Source organism: Echinops telfairi, unplaced genomic scaffold, assembly GCF_000313985.2.
Source record: "Echinops telfairi isolate 266 unplaced genomic scaffold, ASM31398v2 ScPeMD7_20;HRSCAF=75, whole genome shotgun sequence".
NCBI classification, from domain to species: domain Eukaryota; kingdom Metazoa; phylum Chordata; class Mammalia; order Afrosoricida; family Tenrecidae; genus Echinops; species Echinops telfairi.
The window spans coordinates 3,254,845-3,277,091 of NW_022103917.1; positions in this window are offsets into that span (position 1 = coordinate 3,254,845).

Sequence of the window (22,247 nt, forward strand, 5' to 3'; positions counted from 1 at the left end):
TCTTGACCTGCCAGCAGCAGCCCCGGCACAGCACCCCGTTTCTGAACGTGGTTCTGTTGGGTGGAAGCATGCCGTCCCTGTTTCTCTCTCCTGTGGGCATGCTTGTAAGGCTGCGTTCGCCCACTGCTGAGGCCCCCTGTGAAGGCCTCTAATGGGCTGAGTGTCCACCACCATGCCTTCAGTTCACTTTGCTGGGCAATTTTCTCCTTTATGGAAGTTAATCCGCCTCAGAGAGCCACTGCCTTATCAATGGGGAGCCCGAGCATGGAGCAGCAACTATTAAACTGTTTGCTCAGCAACATGGCTCCCCATAAACACACACACACACACACACACACACACACACACACACACACACACACATCCACACTACCACCACCAGCACCATCACCACCCCACCACCACCAGCAAGCACTTTGGGCTCCTTGCCTATGAGTCATTGATGAAATTTGTCTTGAATACTTAGTATTCACCCACCATCTGACTCACCAACCCTGGGGGAGCTTCTACCATCCTCTTACCACATCTTGGTCTTCTCTTCCTTCCTCCTCTAACAGCAAATAACTCACAGACACACACATCTCCTGTTTGCAATCTGTGGGATTTATTTGAATCATCAACCAATCACCAGTATACCCTCATAGTGTACAATCTGGTGTCTATATCAGCCTCCTCTGGGCCCACATTAGGTAGTTCAAGATTGTTAGTGTTTTGTGAGCAAGATGTGTCACTTGACGGACAATGGTTCTTTGGGATCTCTTCCTTCTCTTGGGGTGGACGCTCATCATCTTTCTTATTCTTCCTATAGTATAAGACCACTATTGCTGACTTCTTTGCTCAATTTAAAAAAATTCTTTTCCAAAACAGATTGTACTTTTTTCAATATCTTCGTCAGAAAGTGAAGTAGAGAGAGGTCATGAATTTGAGGAACATAGTGGACACAGTAGCAAGGGGTTTATCGTGAGAAAGTCCTTAAGTTGTGTGGTAGTCACCTAATCTGGTGTCAATTTAAGGATTGAGTGTAGGGGTGGAGTCTAGGCTGTCAATCTGGAGATAGCCAATGAGACTTCTGTGTAAGCATGGCCTTCTCCTGAGAATTCTGGGAAATCTGGTATATCCTCCTCGGTGGCAGAAGACACCTCTCTCTCTCTCTCTCTCTCTCTCTCTCTCGCTCGCTCGCTCGCTCTCTCTCTGCTCCCTGGGAGACATTGCAGAAGACAAGCCACATGGACACAACCAGACCTCAGAATCTGGAGAAGCCACAGAGAGACCCCCACCAGCACTGAGATGCTTACAATTCCACTGGATCCAAAGACTTTCTACCCACTGGCTTGTGATCATCCTGCATTTGGCTTCATTGCATGTGTTTCATGAGTCTGAAGAGGACTTTATAGATTGGTATCGGACATATGGGCTAATATCAAACTTATGGCCTTGGACTGGACTGGGTTGGGATGTTTTCTCAATGTTCAACTCTTCTTGTGTTTAAACATTTCCCTTATATACATATGCATGTTTATGAATTTGTTTCTCTAGTCTACCCAGACTAACACAGGTTGGCAAGAAGCTAGGTTGCAGGAAAAGACAATGTCAGAACCATGGAGGGTAAGCAATTGGCAGGTGAAGAAGAAGAGGAGGAGCATGGATGAGGCCATCTGACTTGTCCTTGCCCATAATCCTGTGTGAATGGGGGTTCTTCCTTTTCTTACTCTCACTAGTGCTTGTGGGGGTTTGATTTTCCATTGTGTCTGTTTGGCCCTTATCTATGGCAGGTTCTTCTGTCTTCTCAGTCATATCTGCCTTCTCAGTCATTACTTACATCCTGGAACCCACAATGAACTTCTCAGGCAATAAGGAGTAAAACAGGAAAGCTTTGCTTGGTCGGTTGGCATGGCAACACCCTCAGCCAATTAGAGCCCTGGATTGGCTCTGACATCACAGTGCACCTTTCCCACAGCAACTTGCAGGAGGAGAGCAGAAGCCAGAGATGTCAAAATGCCTGATGGGAGAGGTGTAATGTTCCCAATTGCCATTTGAACAAGCTTTCCCACATTGACCTGGCACTGCCATTTCTGCCCCCATGTCTCCCTGTACTCACTTCTGTGCATGATGGTACCTGTGCCAAAGAATGGGTGTCCCATGGACACCCCCATTCAGGGGTTCATGGAACTCTTTCTCAACTGTCTCCATTACCTAGTATTTTGGATGTCTCACTGAAAATCTCTCCAAGCTACTGTGGCCATTTTTAAGTTTCAATTGAAGTGTAAATTGCCCCAACACACTCTAAGTAATTTCCTCTAAGTTTCTTGAAAGCAACCCACTTCTTGGCTCCTGCCAGACAATTTTTCTATCCTACTGTCCTTCCCCAGTGTCCAACAATTTTCCAGAGGTATGGCTTTGCATTCAAGTTCAAAAAGGATATTTCAAAGTCAATCATGCAGTATAGTACTGCCTGTGATAGGATTCTATCTATCCACAATAAAGGAAGTCCATTTAATACAAGTATTATACAAATTTATGCATCAACCAAAAAAGCTAGTGATGCAGAAATTGAAAGAATTCTACTAAAGTTTCAATCATAAATTGATCAACCATGCAAAAAAGATGCATTGACAATTATGGGATATGGAAATGCAAACTTGGAAGCAAAGACGTATGAAGAGTCGTTGGAAAATATGGACTTGGTGACAGAAGCAAAGACGGAGGTCACATGATACAATTTTGCAAGATCAGTGACTTGATCATAGACTTTGATCTATGACAAAAGTGACAGTACACATGCATTTCACGTATGGAATACAGAGAAATCCAATTGACTTCATCTATGGGAGGAGAAGATGGAGAAACCCAATCTCAGCAGGTAAAACCAGTCCAGGGATTGACTGTGGAACAGACCATCAATTGTTCCTATGTAAGCTCACATTAAAGTGGAAAAGACTTAAAACTAGTCCATAAGAGCCAAAGCGTGACCTTGAATCTATCACACCTGAATTGGGAGAACATATAATGCCCTGAATACTAATGATTGAAGACCTGAGGCGCTCTGAGGGGACAAGAGCATCATAGTAGAAGAGAGCAAAAGGCCATTAAAAAGGAGGAAAGAAAGCAAATATCAAAGTGGATATCATTCTGACTCTGAAACATGCTCCTAATTGTAGAGTAGCTAAAGCACATAGATGAAATGAGAAAGTCAAAGAGCTGAATAGAACACTTCAAAGTTAGCATGAGAAGACAAAGTCAAATATTATACTGAAATGTGAAAAGACCTAGAGTTAGAAAACCAAAAGCGAAGACCAGGCTCAGCATGACTTAAAGAACTCAAGAAAATTAAATCCCTGAAAGATTCTATGGGGAAAGCATTGAATAATGCAGGAGATTCCAGGAAGCTGGCAAAAATACACAGTCATTGTACCAAATAGAACTAGTCAATGTTCTACCATTTCAGGAAGTTGCATATGAGTAAGAAACAATGGTACTGAAGGAAAAAGTTCCAGCCGAACTGAAAGCATTAAGCAAAAACAAAGCTTCAGGAATTGACTGAATACAAACTGAAATGCTGCAACAAGTTGATAAAGCACTGGAAGCACTTTTACTTCTCTGTTAGGAAATTTCTAAGACAGCTACTTAGCCAACTGACTGGACCAGATCCACCTTTGTACCCATCCCATGAATAGTGGCCCAATGGAATGCTCAGACCACAGTGCAGTATCATTAATATCACATGCAAGTAAAACTTTGCTGAAGATCATATGACAGTGGTTGCAGTTATACATTGGCAGCAAGCTGCCAGAGGTTCAGGGCAGATTCAGAAGAGAACTTGGAATAAGGCCTATCATTGCTGATGTCAGAAATTTCTTGGCTGTGTTATCTAATAAACTATGGATAGACTTGAGAAGAATGGGAATTACAGAACACTCCATTGTACTCATGCAGAAATTGCAAATGGATAAAGAGGCAGTTTTGTGAGCAGAACAAGGGAATACTGAATGATTTAATATTAGGAAAGTTTTGTGTAATGGCTGTATCCTCTCACCAGATTCATTTAATCAGTACGCTGACCAAATCATAATTGAACCTGGATTATATGAAGAATGTGGCATCAGGTTTGGAGGAAGGCTTATTAAGAACATGTGATATGCAGATAACACAATCTTGCTAGCTAAAATTTGAAGAGGACTTGAAGTGCTCACTGATGATTACCACTCAAGATAAAGAATACCCAAATCCTCACAAGTGGACCAATAGATTACATCATGATAATGGGAGAGAAGGTTTTGTGTTGCTCGGATTCACAATCAACAGTCATAGATTCACGAGTCAATAGATCAGAAGACATGTAGCATTGGGTACATCTAATGCATAAGTCCTAGTTAGAGTGTTAAAATTAAGATTGTTATTTTGAGAACAAAGGAACACTTCATTTAAGCCATGGTATTTTCAGTTGCCTCATATGCATGGGAATTCAAATATTAAAGAAGAATCCATTCATTTGTTTTGTCCTACTTTATAAGAAATTGAAAGTACCATAGATTCCTAAAAGGATAAATATATCTATATTGGAAGAAATTTAGCTAAAGTGTTTTCAGAGGCCAAGATGACAAGATTTCCACAAAGTTATTTTGACATGTGTTCAGGAGAGACCAGTCCCTTGTGAAGGACATCATGCTTGGTAAATTGGAGTGAGGGTAAAAAGAGGAAGACCCTCGATGAGATGGATTTTTTGTTTGTTTATTTTTAAGGAAACTTTATATATGTATATATGTGTATAACACAGCTCAAGCAACAGGATGGATTGACAATGGCTGCAAAAATGGGCTAAATCATAGGATCAATTGTGAGGAACAGTCAGTGTTTCCTTCTGTTGTGTGTGGTTTCTCTGTGAGTGGGAACAGGTTCCTAGACATTGATCAACAACAACATGGAAAATAATGCTTTCTTTTTGTTAGGTGTGCATCCTGTACCTGACTCACTGATCTCCATCTCTTTGGACTTGAGTTAATGACCTGCCATATGGTCTGCCAATCTTGGGAGACTTCAATGGGCTGCCATCTGCCATGCTGGTCTTGGATTCATCCACCTCTGAAACCACCAGCCTTTGTCTTCCTTCATATCTTCAGTTCATCAACCACTGCAGCAAACCAAGTCAGGAGAAGCCTCCAGCCTTACATCTGACCGAAGGACCTGGACCTTGCCTGGACTTTGACTTGTCCTCTTCTACAACTGTGTGAGTCATTTTCTTTGTATAGCTTGATAGGTAGATAGATACAAGTTTCACTGTTTTTTCACTCTCTAGAGATCCCAGCAAAAGATAAGAATGGGATGTTTCCATGAACTTTTTGAAGTCCCTCTGTATATTCTTTAATTGCTTTAATAAATATATTTCTCAGTTCCCTAAAATCTGTCTTGCATGAAAATTGTCTCTTTTGATCTCTGGTCTCTACTTGGATTTTGTCAATGGGAAATGCTTACAGAGGAGTCCTGGTGCCATTGTGACTATGTTACGAACGATTAACCACAAAGTCATCAGGTTGAACCCACGAACCACTCCATAGTAGAAAGATGAGGCCTTCTGTTTCCATAAGTATGTATAGCCTCAGAAACTCTCTCCTACAGATTACTCTAAGTCAAAATCAACTTGGTGCCAGTGAGTACAAGTTACAATCTGTTAGCAGAAAGAAGAGATCTCAGTGTGTTTGTTCCTTTTGTTCCTGCCCTAATGGATTTTTGTGGTCTAATTCATCCTTTTATTTATGCTATAACTTTTACCCAAGGATGTTCTCTCATTCTCCAGGGTCTAGTAACTAACTGTCCCTTCCCATCCAACCCAATCTGAGTAGTGGTATCCCTCCTTTTACCAGTCTCAGCCTACTTCACTATTTCTGGCAATTTCACTCTATCCTACTATTTGTAGTAATTAGTCTTTCATTAAAACTCTCCCCAAGAGGTCTGAGGGACCGGCCCCAATCCCAATTACTTGGACACCTGCCCCTCTCTGCAGAAGAATTCACTTCAGAGGACAGCACTAAAGTTACAACTCAGGGAGATAAACATGTCTGATCAGAGTACATGGGAGCAAATGAAAGGGTGGGGGGAGAGTGGTGCACATCCTGCCCCAGCAAGCCTTGAGGACGATATTCCCACTCAGAGCAGCCAATCCACAGAGAAGACCATATGGCCGGCCCCACTATGAGACATCCCTCACTGACCCATAGCCCTACAGGGGACAAAACGGGAGACACTGTGGGAATTGCACCGATCTGATCCCAACACACCGAGGTAAAACACTAAGGGGATGCAACAGAACAGCAAGTGGAACAGCAATGAAGTCCCCAGGGAATACCAAAAATGGACTTTGGGGTCAGGGCATGGCACCCCATCAGACTTGACAGGAAAACGCGCCTAAAAGACAACAAACAGTCCTTGAACTAACTACAGGCTTTTTTTGGTCATTGGTTTGTTGTTTTGTTTTGTTTTGCTCTGTTTTGTTTTTGTGCATGTTATTATCTATGCAGGTCAGTCTAAGTAACATAGGCTGGATGAACTATCTGGAGGAGAAAACAAAGGGAACAACTGTTCTGGGGGGACATGGGAGAGGGGAAAGTGGGTGGGGAAAGTAAGTGGTGTTAACAAACCCAGGGACAAGGAAACAACAAGTGATACAAATTGGTATTGAGGATGGTGTAGGAGGCCTGGTAGGGCGTGCTCAAGGGTAATGAAACCAAGAGGAATTATTGAAACGCAAATGAAGGCTTAGCATGATAGTGGGACAAGAGGAAAGTAAAATGAAATAGAGGAAAGAACTAGAAGGCAAAGGGCATTTATAGAGGTCTAAATAAAGTAATGTACATATGTTAAATATATTTATATATGAGATGGGAAAATAGAAAAAAAAATAGAAATAAACCTATATTTGTAGGTTTAGTATTAAGGTAGCAGATGGACATTGGACCACCACTCAAGTACTCCCTCAATGCAAGAATGCTTTGTTCTATTAAACTGGCATTAAATGATGCTCACCTTCTTGCCACAATCGCTGAAAACAAAGAGGATGCATAAGCAAAATAAAGCTGATGGAGTCCAGCTATCAAAAGATAAAGTATCTAGGGCCTTAAAGACTTGAAGGTAAACAAGCAGCCATATAGCTCAGAAGAAACAAAGCCCACATGGAAGAAGCACACCAGCCTGTGTGATCATGATGTGCCGAAGGGATTAGTTGTCAGGCATCAAAGAACAAAAAATCATATCATTGTGTGCTCACCTTCCGCATACAAACCCGGAAGACAAATGGGTGCATAAGCAAATGTGGTGATGAAAGCTGATGGTTCCCAGCTATTAAAAGATATCGCACCTGGGGTCTTAAAGGCTTGAAGATAAACAAGTGGCCATCTAGCTCAGAAGCAACAAAGCCCACATGGAAGAAGCACACCAGCCAGTGTGATCACGAGGTATCTAGGGGATCGGGTATCAGGCATCAAGAACAACAAAATAAAATCAAATGAGGGGGAGTGCAGATTGGCGACCCAAAACCCATCTGTAGGCAACTGGACATCCCCTTACAGAAGGGTCGCAGGAAGGAAACAGCTAGTCAGTGTGAAGTGTAGCAATAATGAAACATACAACTTGCCTATAGTTCCTACCCACTATCATGATCCCAATTCTACCTTATAAATCTTGCTAGACCAGAGGATGTACATGGGAACAGATAGGAACCAGAAACACAGGGAATGCAGGACAGAAGATCCCTTCAGGACCAGTGGAGAAAATGGTGATACCGGAGGGTGGAGGGAGGGTGGGCTGAAAAGGGGAAACTGATTAAAAGGATTTACATATAACCTCCTCCCTGAGATATGGACAACAGAAAAGTAGGTGAAAGGAGACATCAGACAGTGTAAGATATGACAAAATAATAATAATTTATAAATTATCCAGGGTTCATAACAGAGGGGGTAGAGGGGAGGGAGGGGAAAAATGAGGAGCTGACATCAAGCGCTCAAGTAGAAAGCAATGTTTTGAGAATGATGATGACAACGAATATACAAATGTGCTTGACACAATGGATGTATGTCTGGATTGTGATAAGAGTTGTATGAGCCCCCAATAAAATGATTAAATAATAAAAAATAAATCTTACCAATTTACCCTACTTGAGTGTACAGTCTGTTTCTATCATGGCCCCAAGCGATAAATTTTGGTCTATTTTTCAACTCACCTTATCATACTGGAGTCTTCCTTGCCTCTAATTACTTTTCAGAGTGTCTTTTTTCCCCTCAAAGGGTAAGGCCACAAACAAGGCCTTCTCAAAGTACAGTCTGATCACCGCAACACAAAGAAAACCTTCACCTTTTTCCTTAGAAAAGTTTTCCACAAAACCCAGTCAAAAGTCTATTTGGAATTTATACCATACATTTTATTCAGGTTATATTTCCAGTCGGTTGAAAATTATGAAATTGTCTTTTTACAAGACTGGTAAATCAAATGTCTCTCATCCTTATCCCAAGATAATAGCACTAGGCCACAAGATCAAAACTTGAACATTTTTATCCTTATTTGATAAAAGGTCTAACTCTAAAGGCCTGAAGTCAACCTGTTGAAATTTTTATTGCATTTAGATCCTGTTATAAAATGAATCTTCCATTCTTTAGATCATTTTTTAATTTCATACATATATTGCCCATGTTTCTGTTCACTTTGGGCTATGTTGATAACTACAGCTTGGTAGTTGAACTCCACCAACACCTTCACAGGAGAAAGATGAACCTTCATACTCTCTTAAAGATTTACATTCTCAGAAACTCTGTATAAATTGGTATGAGCCAGCATTAATTAAATGACAGTGGATTTTATATTTGCTTTTTCTTTTTTGTAGGTCTTTCTCTAAGTCATCATTATGCATTTTTCAAACAGAGAGGGATGAATGGATCATAAATAAGCAAATGGAAAGATGCTCAATAACCTAAGTCACCAAAGAAATGTAAATAAAGACCCCAGTGTGATGTCACTGCACACATATCAAAATGAACTAAAATGAAAAAAATGACACTATCAAATGATATCAAGATATTAAAATGTATGACTCATTCACTGATAGTGTATGTAAATTAGACTCTCCCTAGAAGTTTCTAATAAAACTATACACACAGTTATCAAATTAACCAGAAATTACAACTTATGCTCACACAAAAAAGTCATCTATCAATGGCATATAAAAAATTTATTCATACAAATCCAAGTGTGGGGGTGTAGGAGCTGGCAACACAAGCCATTAAGTGGTCTGAGAAGGTGTTGAATGCATAAATGATGATCTGATAAGTAAACCTCCACCTAATGCAAAATAAAACCTTTTTTAAAATTCACCAAAGTGGAAATAGCCCAGGTACCCTTCAATAGGTGACTGATTAAACAACTGTGCATGTCTATTCCAGAGAATTCAAATACCACTCAACAATGGAAGGGGGGGGGGTTGATTTTCACAACAACTGGCATGCATATCCACAGAATGATGCTGAGCATAAAAACACTATTTCCAAAGGTTACAAGCAATGTGATTTTGTATATGTCACTGTTTAGAAATGATACAATTGGAAAGATGGGGATTAATGCTTGTTAGGGGCTATGACTTTGGGGCAGAGATGGCAGTGGATATGGCTATCAAAGGGAGAGCATACGGGATTCTTTGGTCACAGCAGGCATCTGTATCTTGATTGCAATTCTTAGAATGAGATATGCAAAGTAATGGAGTTAGAAAATGAAAACCCCTAACCATATATCTCAAACTAAAAGAACATATAGAAATATTCAAGCTTCAAGTTGAGGTGCTGAAGGATTTCATAGACAAAATAGTAAATGCTGTAGGAAGAATCAAAGAAAGCAGAAGGAATACCCAGAGCCACTGTAACAAGCATAATTTGTTGACTCTCAACTATTTCAATAGATAGCATATGAGCAACAACCAGTGATATGGAAAGAAGAAGCCTAAGCTGCACCAAAGGCATTAGCAAAACACCCACATTGCCAGGAATTGTTGGAGGACCACTGAAAGGTTACAGCAAGTGAATGGAGAACTGGAAGCACGCAATCTCTTATGCCAGAAAATTAAGAACACATTTTCCTGGCCAACTGATGTTCAGAGATCAATATTAGTGTCCATTCCCCAAAAAGATGATTTAAGAAAATATGGAAATTATCCAATAATACCGTTAATATCACTTGAAAGTAAAATTTTACTGTTGTAGATTACTGAAATGGAATATAATGTTGATTATATAATGTTGATTATATGAACTGCAAACCACCAACTCATTTATATTAAAGCATCTTTTTAAAAATTATTATTACACTATATTGGCAGGGACGTACTAGAAATCCAAGCATGATTCAGGAGAGGATGTAGAATGACAGGTATTATTACTGACATCAGATAGATCTTGGCTGAAATTAGAGTACACAAGAAAGATGTTTACTTTTGTTCTATTGACTCTGAAAATGTATCGGACAGTTGGAATCATAATAAACTATGGATAACATTGAGACGAATAGGAATTGTAGAGCACTTAACTATGCTCATGAACAATTTATATGTAAAACAAGAGACAATCATTTGCAGAGAATGTAGGGATACTACATGTTTTAAATCAGGAAAGGTGCGTCAGGCTTTGTATAATTCCATCCTATTTATTCACATCGATATACTGAGCAAACAATCTTAGAATTTGGAATATACTAAGAAAGGAGCATCACATTTGGAGGAAGGCATATTAACAACCTGAGATATGCAAATGAAATCATTTGTTTGCTGAAGGCAAGTAGGACATGAAGCATTTGCAGATAAAAATCAAAGACTGCAGCCTTCAATATAGATTGCAAATCAATATAAAGAAAACCCAAATTTGCACCATTGGACCAATAGACAGCAGTATGATAAATGAAGAAAAGATTGAAGCTGTCAATAATTTTATTTTGCTTGCTTCCATAATCAAGGCTCATGAAAACAGCAGTCAACATATCAAATGACACATCCTATTGGGCAAAACAATTGCTTATCACCTCTTTAAAGTGTTGAAGAGGAAGGATTTCACATGCTGAATTTAGGTGTGCCTGATCCATGCCAGTATATTTTCAGTTCCCTCAAATGCATGTGAAACCTAGATAAGGAATAAATGAGACCGAAGGAAACTTGATGCATTTGAACTAAGGTGTTGACAAAGAATATTGAAAGCAGGGTGGATTGACAGAAGAACAAATAAATCTGTCCTAGTATAAGTAAGGGCGGAACGCTTCTTGGAATCCAGGAAGGTAAGACTTCATCTCCTCTATTTTGGACAAGTTTTCACAAGGGAAAAGCCTATGGAAAGGATATTGTACTTGGTACAGTATTGGCAGCTAAGAGGAAGACCCCGAATGAGCTAGAATGCAACAATGGCTCAGGCAAATTGCAATGTGAGGATGACGCAAGACTGGGCAGTTTCATTCTGTGGAGCATAGCTAGGTCTCTGGGAGGCACAACTGGCTGGATGGCACCAAACAACAACAGCCATTGGGGGAGGAGAAAGGAAAACATCTGTGGCAATAAAAATGCAGCATAAGGGACCTTTGGTTGATAGCATTCTTCTATATGATGACTATGGGGCTTCTCACATGAAAGTATGCATAGGAGAAACATTACATAGCATTAAACACAGTAAAATTGATAAAATATGCATATCAGGGATGGATTCTATCAGTATCAGTGTCCTGGTTATGATGTTTGCATGACGCTACCACTGGATATCTTTGGGATCTCTCTGTGATATTTCTTACCATTGCATGCAAACTGACAACAATCTCAAAAAATGTTTTAAGCTTAATTTAAAAGATCATATTGTATACTAATTAAATAATGAGTATGTCAACTACAATTAAATATTTAATACCATTAAGATTCACACCAAAGATCATCGAATACTTAGAGATCAAACACAGGAGATAGTTACCAGGTTGTGGGGGCAATATCTTTCTAAAAATTACACAGCATCACAGAATATATCTGACACATTCATTTCCTCAAGTACAATGGACTAATGTACCCACAGGAACCTGACTGTTTCTTTCAAAAATAGTTGAGTGAAAGAGGAAGAAGCAAATAAAGAGTAATGTAACAGTAAATACATATGGTAAAGCAAACTTTCTTAAATGGCAATATACATTTTCTTTAAACCCCATGCAAAGGAAAGGATATGTATCAAACACATGGGAACGCTTGACTGTGGGAAGAAGTGGACTACAACTAGGGAGGGGAAATCAATGAATAAACAAACAAACAGAATGGTCGAAATAATTATACTAGATGTCAAATCCCTTCACCATCCTCCCCGAAAAAGAAAGAATTCAGGAGGAGGGATACTTAATCATTGGCCTGACTTTACAATCTGGAGTTTCATGATGATCACAACAAACACACCAGCTGTACTGGTGCATTAAAATCATGCACACACAATGTTATGAATCGCCTGCCCCACAGATGACAACTTCTACCATCGTGCCCTTGCTAGTACAGGGTCTCATCCCAAGTGTATTAGCATGAATGGCCTGACCAGTGTCGGATTTTTGACCTGTAAACAGTATTTTAGTTGTTGGGGCGGTGTTCTTGACTTTTAGTAGGTTGACATTTTTGATCCTTCAAGGGAACTACAGTAGATTAAATCATAGAGATGGTTGTCATGAACACAAAGAATGGGGTCCGCAGGCAAGAATTTGATTGTCTTTGTTAGAGAATGCCACTGCCAACCCAAATAACTGAGCTTTTCCCAATGCGCACACAGACACCACCACCAACACCAGCATGCCATTTCTGATTTCTTGCCTGTAGGTATTTGTCTTCAATACTTAGTCCTCTCCAACCATCTTGCTCCCCAATACCTGGTGAACCCCTGCCCTCCTCCTAACACATTTTGGTCTTCTCTTCTTACCCTACATCCTGGCCATTAAAGAACTCACAGACACTTTACAAACTGTGGAATTTATTTGCGTCATCAACCAATCACCAGTATACCCTCACAGAGTGATCTGGTGTCTATATTGTCCAGGGCTTCTCCACAGCTTTCAGTGAGCTCACATCAGGTACTTCAAGGGTATTAGTACTTTATGAGCAAGAGGTGGCACATAAAGAACTGGGGTTCTCTGGGATCTCTTCTTTCCCACGGGGTGGACAATCATCCTCTTTCTTTCTTTTTTTGTAGTTCCATAGGACTATGGCTGACCTCTTTTCTCTGGTCGGTTTTGTTCAGTTCTGTTCAAGAACAGATTGTACCTCTGGTGATATCTTTTCCATCTGGAAGTGAAATTGACAAGAATATTAATTTGAAATAAAATAGGGACTGGGTATAATGGGAATTATTGTGATATGGAACTTAAGTTGAGGAGGGATGTGTGGAAGGCAAAGACAGGGTTGGAACCTTGGAAGGAAGGGAGTAGCGGGTGAAGAAGAGGAGGAGCATGGATGAGGCCATCTGACCTTGTCCTTGTCCATAAGCCCGTGTGGATGTGAGTTCTTCCTCTTCTCACTCCCACCAATGCTGGCGTGACTTGATTTTCCATTGTGACTGCTGACTCCTTATCGACCTCAGGCTCTTGAGTCTTCTCAGTTATGTCTGCCTTCTGAGTCACTTTGTCCATCCTGGAACCGACAGTGACCTGCTCCCAAGTCTCCTGATCTCTTTCAACACAGCCTCTCCGCCCCTGAGGAGTAAAGCTGTCAGCTTTGTTTGGTCGGTTGGCATGGCAACGCCCTCAGCCAATGAGAGCCCTGGAGGGCCTCAGACATCATAGAGCACCTCTCCCATAGCAACTTGCAGGGGAGAGGTCAGAATGCCTGGTTAGAGAGGGGAATGTTCCCTCAACGAAACAGGAAAAGCTTTCCCAAACTGACCTGCCACTGCTGCCACCACATCTCCCTGTGCTCTCCCCTGAATGTACGCATTGCAGGTAAAGGGTATACCATGGTGAACTGTATTTAATGGTTCATTCTATTCTTTCTCAGCTTTCTTCATTACCTAGTATTTTCGATGTCTCACTTAAAATATTTCCAATCTAACATGGCCATTTTTAAGTTTTGTAAAATGTGAACGTTCGCACGCCCCTCTAAGAAAATTCCTTTGTGTTTCTAGAAGTCAATCTATTTCCTGGCTATGATCACACAGCTTGGCCATACTACTGCCCTTTCCCTAGGTCCGACAGTTTTCAAGATAGATGGCTTTGCATCCATGTTTACAAAGGATATTTCAAAATCTATCATGGAGTATAATGATAATATCTCTTCACCTTCATGGATATCAAATTAATACAAATATTATTCAAAGTTATGCACCAACCACAAAATCTAGTGATGCAGAAGTTGAAGAATTCTACTAATGGCTTCAATCTGAAATGTATCAAATATGGAATCAATATGCATAAAATATGGGCCATATAAATGAAAAAGTTAGGAAAAAGAGAAGGGAAAATATGAACTTAGAGATGGAAAAATGCTGAATATCATATTTTTAAAGACCAACCACTTGATCATAGCAAATACCTATTTTCAACACCAATGATCAGTGTGCACATGTTCTTCTGCAGGTGGAATACACAGAAATCCAACTGACATCCTACATGAATTGCATTAAAAAAATCTCAAGAATAGATATGATGCATTGAACACTAATGACAGAAGCCCTGATATGCTCTTGGAAGACATGAAGAACTCATTTCATAAAATAAAAAAATGGACTTTTAAAAAACAGGCAAGAAAGCAAAGATCAAAGTGGATATCAGAAGATACTCTGAAACCTGTTCTCAATCATAGAGTAGATAAAGCACATGGAAGAAAGGATGAAGTCAAAGAACTGAATACAAAATTTCAAAGAGCAGGTGGAGAAGAAAAAGTCAAATATAATAATGAAATGTGAAAATACCTAGAGTTAGAACACCAAAAAGAAAGGGCATCCTTAGCACATCTTTAAACGAAAGAACTCAAGAAAACAAGTCAAGACTCAAGTTAGAATATTGAAAGATTCTATTGGGGGCGGATATTGAATAATGCAGGAGCTTCAAATGATGATGGAAAGAATACACAGTCACTTTACCAAAAAGAGCTAGTGGACATCCCACCATTTCAGCATATGAGCAAGAACCAATGGTACTTAAGAAAGAATTCAAGCTACTATTCTGAAAGCATCAGCCAAAAACAAGAATCCAGGAATTGATGAGACACCAATTGAAATGTTTCAGCAAGTCGATGCAACCCTGGACGGACTTTGGTTTCCTTACTAGGAAGTTCGAAGACTGGAAGAGATCGATATTCATACCTATCCCAAGAGGGGTAACCCAACAGAATTCTCAGAATACAGTAGAGTATCATTAATATTACATACAGGCAAAATTTTGCTGAAGATTATATGACAATGTTTGCAGCATTACATTTGCAGTGAGCTGCTGGAGGTTCAGGCTGGATTCAGAAGAGAAAATGAATCACAGTGCATCACTGTTGATGTCAGAAGTACCTTGCCTAAAAGCAGAGAATAACTGAAACATGGTTATTTGTGCTTTATTGACTAGGCCAAGGCACTCGACTGTGTGGATAATAGCCTTGATTGTGTGCTTGTGGAACCTATACATGGATCAATAAGCAATTTAGAGAACAAAGCAAGGACTCTGGCATGATTTAACATGAGGAAATCTTCAGAGAAATTGGATTATATGAAGAAAGAAGTGGATCAGGACTGGAGGAGGGCAAGGAGTTGGTTGTCTTTGTTAGGGAATGGCACTGCCACCCCATATAACTGAGCTCCTCCCAATACACACACACACACACACACACACACACACACACACACACACACCCCTACCTAACACCACCACCACCACTACTACCAAGTACTTGGGACTCCTCGCTTCTTGATCATTGATAACATTTGTCTTCAAAACATAGTCATCACCCTTCGTTTGGTTCACTAACCCTGGGGGAGCCCCTACCCTCCTCTTAACACGTCGGTCTTCTCTTCCTTCCCTCCTCCCCACCATCAAAGAACACAAACACACACACACACACACACACACATCTCCTTTTTACAACCTGTGTGATGTATTTGAATCATCAATGAATCACCAGTATACCCTCACAGTGTACGATTTGTTGTCTAGACTGTTCAGAGTTTCTCTACAGCCTCCTCTGAGGACACACCAGCCCTTCTAGGTCGTTAGCAGTTTGTGAGCAAGAGGTGTCACTTGAAGGACCAGGGATCTCTGAGATCTTCTTTCTCTTGTGGTGGAGATTCATCTTCTTTCATTTTTTTAAATTTAATTAAATTTATTTTAAAAATCATTTTATTGGGGGCTTGTACAACTCATCACAATCCATACATCTATCCATTGTGTCAAGCACATTTGTACATCTGTTGCCATCATCATTCTCAAAACATTTGCTTTCTACTTGAGCCCTTGGTATCAGTTCCTCATTTTTTTCCTTTCTTCCCTACTCCTCACCCCCCAGCCTCACGATCCGACAGTGAACTACTGCCAAGTTTCTTGCTCTCCTTCACTGTGCCTTGGGCAATGAGAAGAAGAGCAAGTGGGCTTTTTTTTTTTGGTTGACATGGCAATGCCCTCAGCCAATGAGAACCCTGGAGGGGCTCAGACATCACAGTGCAGCTCTTCCATAGCAACTTACATGGGAGAGTGGAAGCCTAAGAGGCCAAAATGCCTTGTTGGAGAGGTGGAAAGTTCCCTCAATGCCACTTGAAAAGTTTTCCCAAACTGACCTGTGACTTCTGACATAACATCTCCCTGTGCTAACTTCTGATGGATGAATGGTACCCATTCCTAGGAAAAGTGTACCATGGACACCCCCATTTGGTGGTTCATTCTGTCTTCCCTCACCTGTCTCCATTATAAATATTTTGAATGTCTCACTTAAAGTCTCTCCAAGCTATTGTGGCCATTTTCAAGTTTCATGGAAAGATAAATTGTCCCCATACCCTCAAAGAGAGTTCATTTGTGTTTCTTCATCCTACTGCCCTTTTCCAATGCCCAACAGTTGCAAGGAGAATGGCTTCACATTCATGTTTAGAGAGGACATTTCAAAGTCAATCCTGAAGCACAATACTGTATGAGATAGCATTATATCTATCCATGTTCAAGGAAATCCAACCAATACAAGTATTATTCAAATTTATGCAACATCCACAAAAGCTAGTGATGCAGAAATTGAAGGATTCTACCAATGGCTGCGGTACTAATCTGATCAAACGTGCAATGAAATTGAATTTATAATTAGGGTCCATAGAAATGCAAATGTCTGAGATAAAGAGACGGGAACCATTGTTGGAAAATATATACTTGGTGAAAAAAACTAAGGTGGGGATCACATGATAGAATGTTGCAAGGCCAACAACTTGATGATAGCAAATACCTTTTTCCTAAAACACAAAAGGTGACTATACACATATATTCTTCAGACAGGATACACAGAAACCCACTTGACTGTATCTGAGGGAAGAGAAGATGGAGAACCTCAATATCAGCACGTAAAATGAAGCCACGAGATGACTGTGGAACAGATGATCAACTAACCTACGTAAGTTAAGGTTAAAGATAAAGGAAATTAAATCAATCCCAGAGAGTCAAAATATGACCTTTAATCAATATAACCTGAATGGCCAGAACATCTTAAGAACAGGTGTGATGCCTTGAATACTAATGACAAAAGACCTGATAAGCTGGTGAAGAATGTCCAGAAAATCATAGGTGAAGAAAGCAAAAGGTCATTAAAAAGGCAGAAAAACAAAGAAAAGATCAAAGTGGGTGTCAGAATAGAATCTGAAACCTACTTTTAATCATAGAGTAGTTAAAACATATAGAAGAAATGATATAATCCAATAGTTGAATAGAAAATTTCAAAGGGCAGCTGGAGAAGAAAAAGTCAATTGTAATTAAATGAAAAAAGACCTAGAGTTTTAAACCAAAAGGGAAGAGCAAGCTCAGCATATCTTAAACTGAAAGAAATCAAGGAAAAAGTCAAGCCTTGAGTGGCAATATTGAAAGATTCTAGGGGGGGGATGTTGAATAATGCAGGAGCTTCAAAGGAAGCTAGAAAGTATCCACAGTCACAGTCCAAAATAGCTAGTGGACATTCTACCATTTTCAGTAAGTTGCATGTGAACAAGTACCAATGGTACTAAAGCAAGAAGTTCAAGCTGCACTGAAAGTATTATCCAAAAACAAGGCTCCAGGACGTGATGAAATACCAATGGGAATGATTCTACAAGCTTTTGCAACACTGGAAGCACTTAGGCTTCTCTACTAGGTAGTATGGAAGACAGCTAGTTGGACACCTAAGTGGAAGTAATCGATATTTGTACCCATCCCAAGGAAGGTGACCCTATGGAATGTTCAGACTATAGTGAAGTATTATTAATGCCACATGCAAGTACAACTTTGCTGAAGATCATACAACAATGGTTTCAGCAGTACATTAACAGGGAGCTGCCAGAGGTTCAGGATGGATTCAGCAGAGAACTTGGAACGAGGTATATCATTGCAGATGTCAGAAATATCTTGGATGAAAGCAGAGAATATCTGAAAGATGGTTACTTGTGTTTTATGAACACTGCCAAGGCATTTAATGGTGTGTATCATAACAAACTATGGATAGCCTTGAAAAGAATGGGAATTCCAGAACCTTGCATTGTGCTCATGCAGAACCTATATGTGGATCAAGATGCAGTTGTCTGCATTATTTAAAATACATGGCTCAAATGCATTGTTTAAAATGTATTGCATCATGTGTCATGGTTGTATTCTCTCACCATACTCATTCAATCTATATGTTGAGCATATCATCAGGGATGCTGGTTTTTTTGTAGAAGAATGTGGCATAAGATTTTGAGGAAGGCCTGTAAAAAAACATGTGATATACAGAAGACACAAGTTGGCAAGCTGAAAATGAAGAAAACTTGAATTTGCAACTTTCAGTATGGATTACCTCTCAATGTAAAGAAGACCAAAATCTTCACAACTGGACCAATAGGTAACATCATCATAAATAGAGAAAAAGCTGAAATTGTCAGAGATTTTTCCTTGCTTGGATCGAAAATCAATGCAACTTGGTTATATGTTTAATCAAGTTTTGGCTGAAGAGTTTCATAGAATTCTTCCACTTTTGCATCGCTAACTTTAGTGGTTGGTACATAAAGATAACTAGCAATTATATTGGCTGGATTTTCTTGCACAGTTATATAGTTTTTTAAAAAACATTTTTAAATCATTTTATTAGGGACTCATACAACTCTTATCACAATCCATACATATATCAATTGTGTAAGCCACATTTGTACATTCATTGCCGTCAGGGGCTTAAGTGGAGAGGCAATGTTTTGAGAATGATGAGGGCACAGTTAGTATCCTATCACAGATAGCACTGTACTTCTAAATCCTGCAATGTCATTTTTGATGATGAAAGTGACTTCCTCCCTCTTGAATTTATCATTCATAGAATAGTCAACAACATGATTATCTGATTCAAAATGCCCAATACTTACATACTTTGAGCATATTGCTAGGAGAAACCAGACCCTTGAGAAGGGCCATCATTCTCGGTAAAGTGGAGAGGCAGCTACGTGGAAGGCCCTTAACAAGATGGATTAACACACTAGGCGCAACAATGGACTTCAGCATGGAAACTAGTGTGAGGATGGAACGGGACCTTGCAGTGTTTAGTTCTGCACAGGGTCACGATGGGGCAGAACAAACTAGATGGCACCTAACAGCAATAACAACAATATATTTCAGCTCTCTAATGCCTAGAATATTGATCTTTATATCTTCCATTTCATTTTTTACAACATCTAATTTTCCTAGACTCATGCTTCGTATGTTCCCGATTCTAATTTTTAATTGATGTTGGCAGCTGTTTCTTCTCATTTGGAGTTGTGTCTCATCAGCAAATGAAGGTCCGGAGGCTTTACTTATGAAGACTTTACTATCTGCATCGTATGGTTCACTCTACTCTGGGAAGGCAACTCTTCCTAAGTCATGTTCTGAGAACCTACCTCCCTGAGTGGCTCTTCTTCTGACACTGTCTTACAGAATTCTATTCTTCATGAGGTTTTTGGTATCTAACAATGTTTCGCTGCTTTAATATGATTTTCAGTGGTGAATTTTTCAGACGTAGACAGCCTATTCCTTCCTCGTGGTCTGTAAAGCTCTGTAGAAACCTGTTCACTTTGGGTGAGCTTTCTGATATTGGAAATATCACTGACAGTTTCTAGTATCTTAGCCACAAGGAAGCCACCACAGGATGACAGATTGACAGACAAGCGGTTGTCAAACATTGCTATTAGGCACCGTGGAGTCAATTCCGACTCTAGCAACCCTATGCACCACCAAAGGAAACACTGCCTGGGCCTGCAGCCACTGTGTCAATCGATCTCGTGGAGGGCCTTCCTCTTTTCCCCTGCCCCTCCACTTTACCAAGCATGATGTCCTTCTCCAGGGACTGTTCTCTTCTGATGACATGTCCTTTCCTTTATGGGACATTCTGGACGTACTTCTTCTAAAACAGATTTCTTTGTTCTTTTAGTAGTCCATGCTACCTTCAATATTCTCCTCCAACACCACGATTCAAATGCAATGATTCTACTTTTGCCTTCCTCATTCAATGTCTAACTTTCACATATCTATGACATGATTGAAAATGCCATAGCTTGGGTCATCCTTGATTTTCAATACTCTAAAGAGGTCTTGTGCAGCAGATTTACCTGATGCAACAGGTCTTTTGATCTCCTGACTGCTGCTTCCATGGATTTTCATGATGGGCCCAAGCAAGATGAAATTCTTGACAGCAATCTTTGTTCCATTTATCATGATTTTATCCGGTGACCCACTTGTCAAGATTTTGGTCTTCTTTATATTGGTTTCTAATCCATATTAATGGGTGCAATCAGCAAGTACTTCAAGTCCTCATCACTTTCAGCAAGCCAGGTATCGCTCATTAGTAAGCACTAATTTTACGAATCAATTGGAATAAGTAAAAATTACGTGAACGAATAGTTCCTATCTAAAATGTAACATGGTTGGTGCTGTATCCTGAAGGAGGGGTACAAACAAGAAAATGACGCCCTCCTTGCCATCAAGGTAAGGAACCAAATTATCTACATTAAAAAAAAAGAATAGATGATGTGAAGATGGAGCACTGATAAAAATGCAAGCATATGTGAGATGGCAAAGCAGACTTTGAACTGGCGTTTCAGGGATTTAAACACAATGAGTGTAGAATTTTTGATGAAGTGAAGAAATGTGATTGGGTGGGATATGCGATGTACCGATTAGAGCATTGGTTAGCTAGTTAGAGGGCAAGGTGCTCTTCTGTCACTCTCACCAGCTGACCAAACAACCTTCAGATATCCATTTTCTGTCTTTTGGTCTCAAATATTTCATTAATAAAAGGAGGATCCTGCCTATCAAAAATGGTATATTAAGTCCTTTCCAATTATGAACTCCTGTGCTCTGTTTAAAGTCTTTCCAATTATGAACGCCTGTGCTCTGTTTAAAGTTACTGAAAGCTTCATAAAAGATGGAAAAGTGGCTGATCTGGGTCTTGTTGAATCTGATCTGACCAGCCAAGAGATAACATGTAGTGGAAACAAATCAAGCCAAGATGTCGAGGCAGGTGCCAGAACGTTTCATGAAATCAGATTCCCTGTTTTCATGAAAACTTTCCCTGTTTTTCTTAATATGAAACCACATTTTAATTTTTCCCTTTGTCTATAACACAGTGCCTTATGAAATACCAGAATGCTTGTTGTGTAGTGGTTTACACATTGGGCTGCGAACTAAAAGGTAAACAATGTAAAACCACCAATGATTCCATGGGAGAAAGAAGAGGTTTTCTACTCCCCTATAGAGTACTGTCTCAGAAACCCACTGAGGCAGTTCTACTCTGTCCCCTATGGTCACTGGAAGTTGGAATCAATTTGATGGCAGTGAGTTTAGAGAGAAGCTTCATTTCCTCAACAGCAGTCAGCATTCTAACATTGGAAACATTACCAATAGTATTGCCTTAAGTGAACTGTGGATTCCTTAAATCGAGACACACACACACAATTCAAGACTTCTCTCTTCACCAACAGATCTCAGGTCAGATATAAGAATTTTCGGTTTTTCTAAGTAAAAGTTAAAGTGAAAACCGAAAAAGGCAAATGCTACACTGAGCAGAATCTTTCTTCATTCAGGAGAGG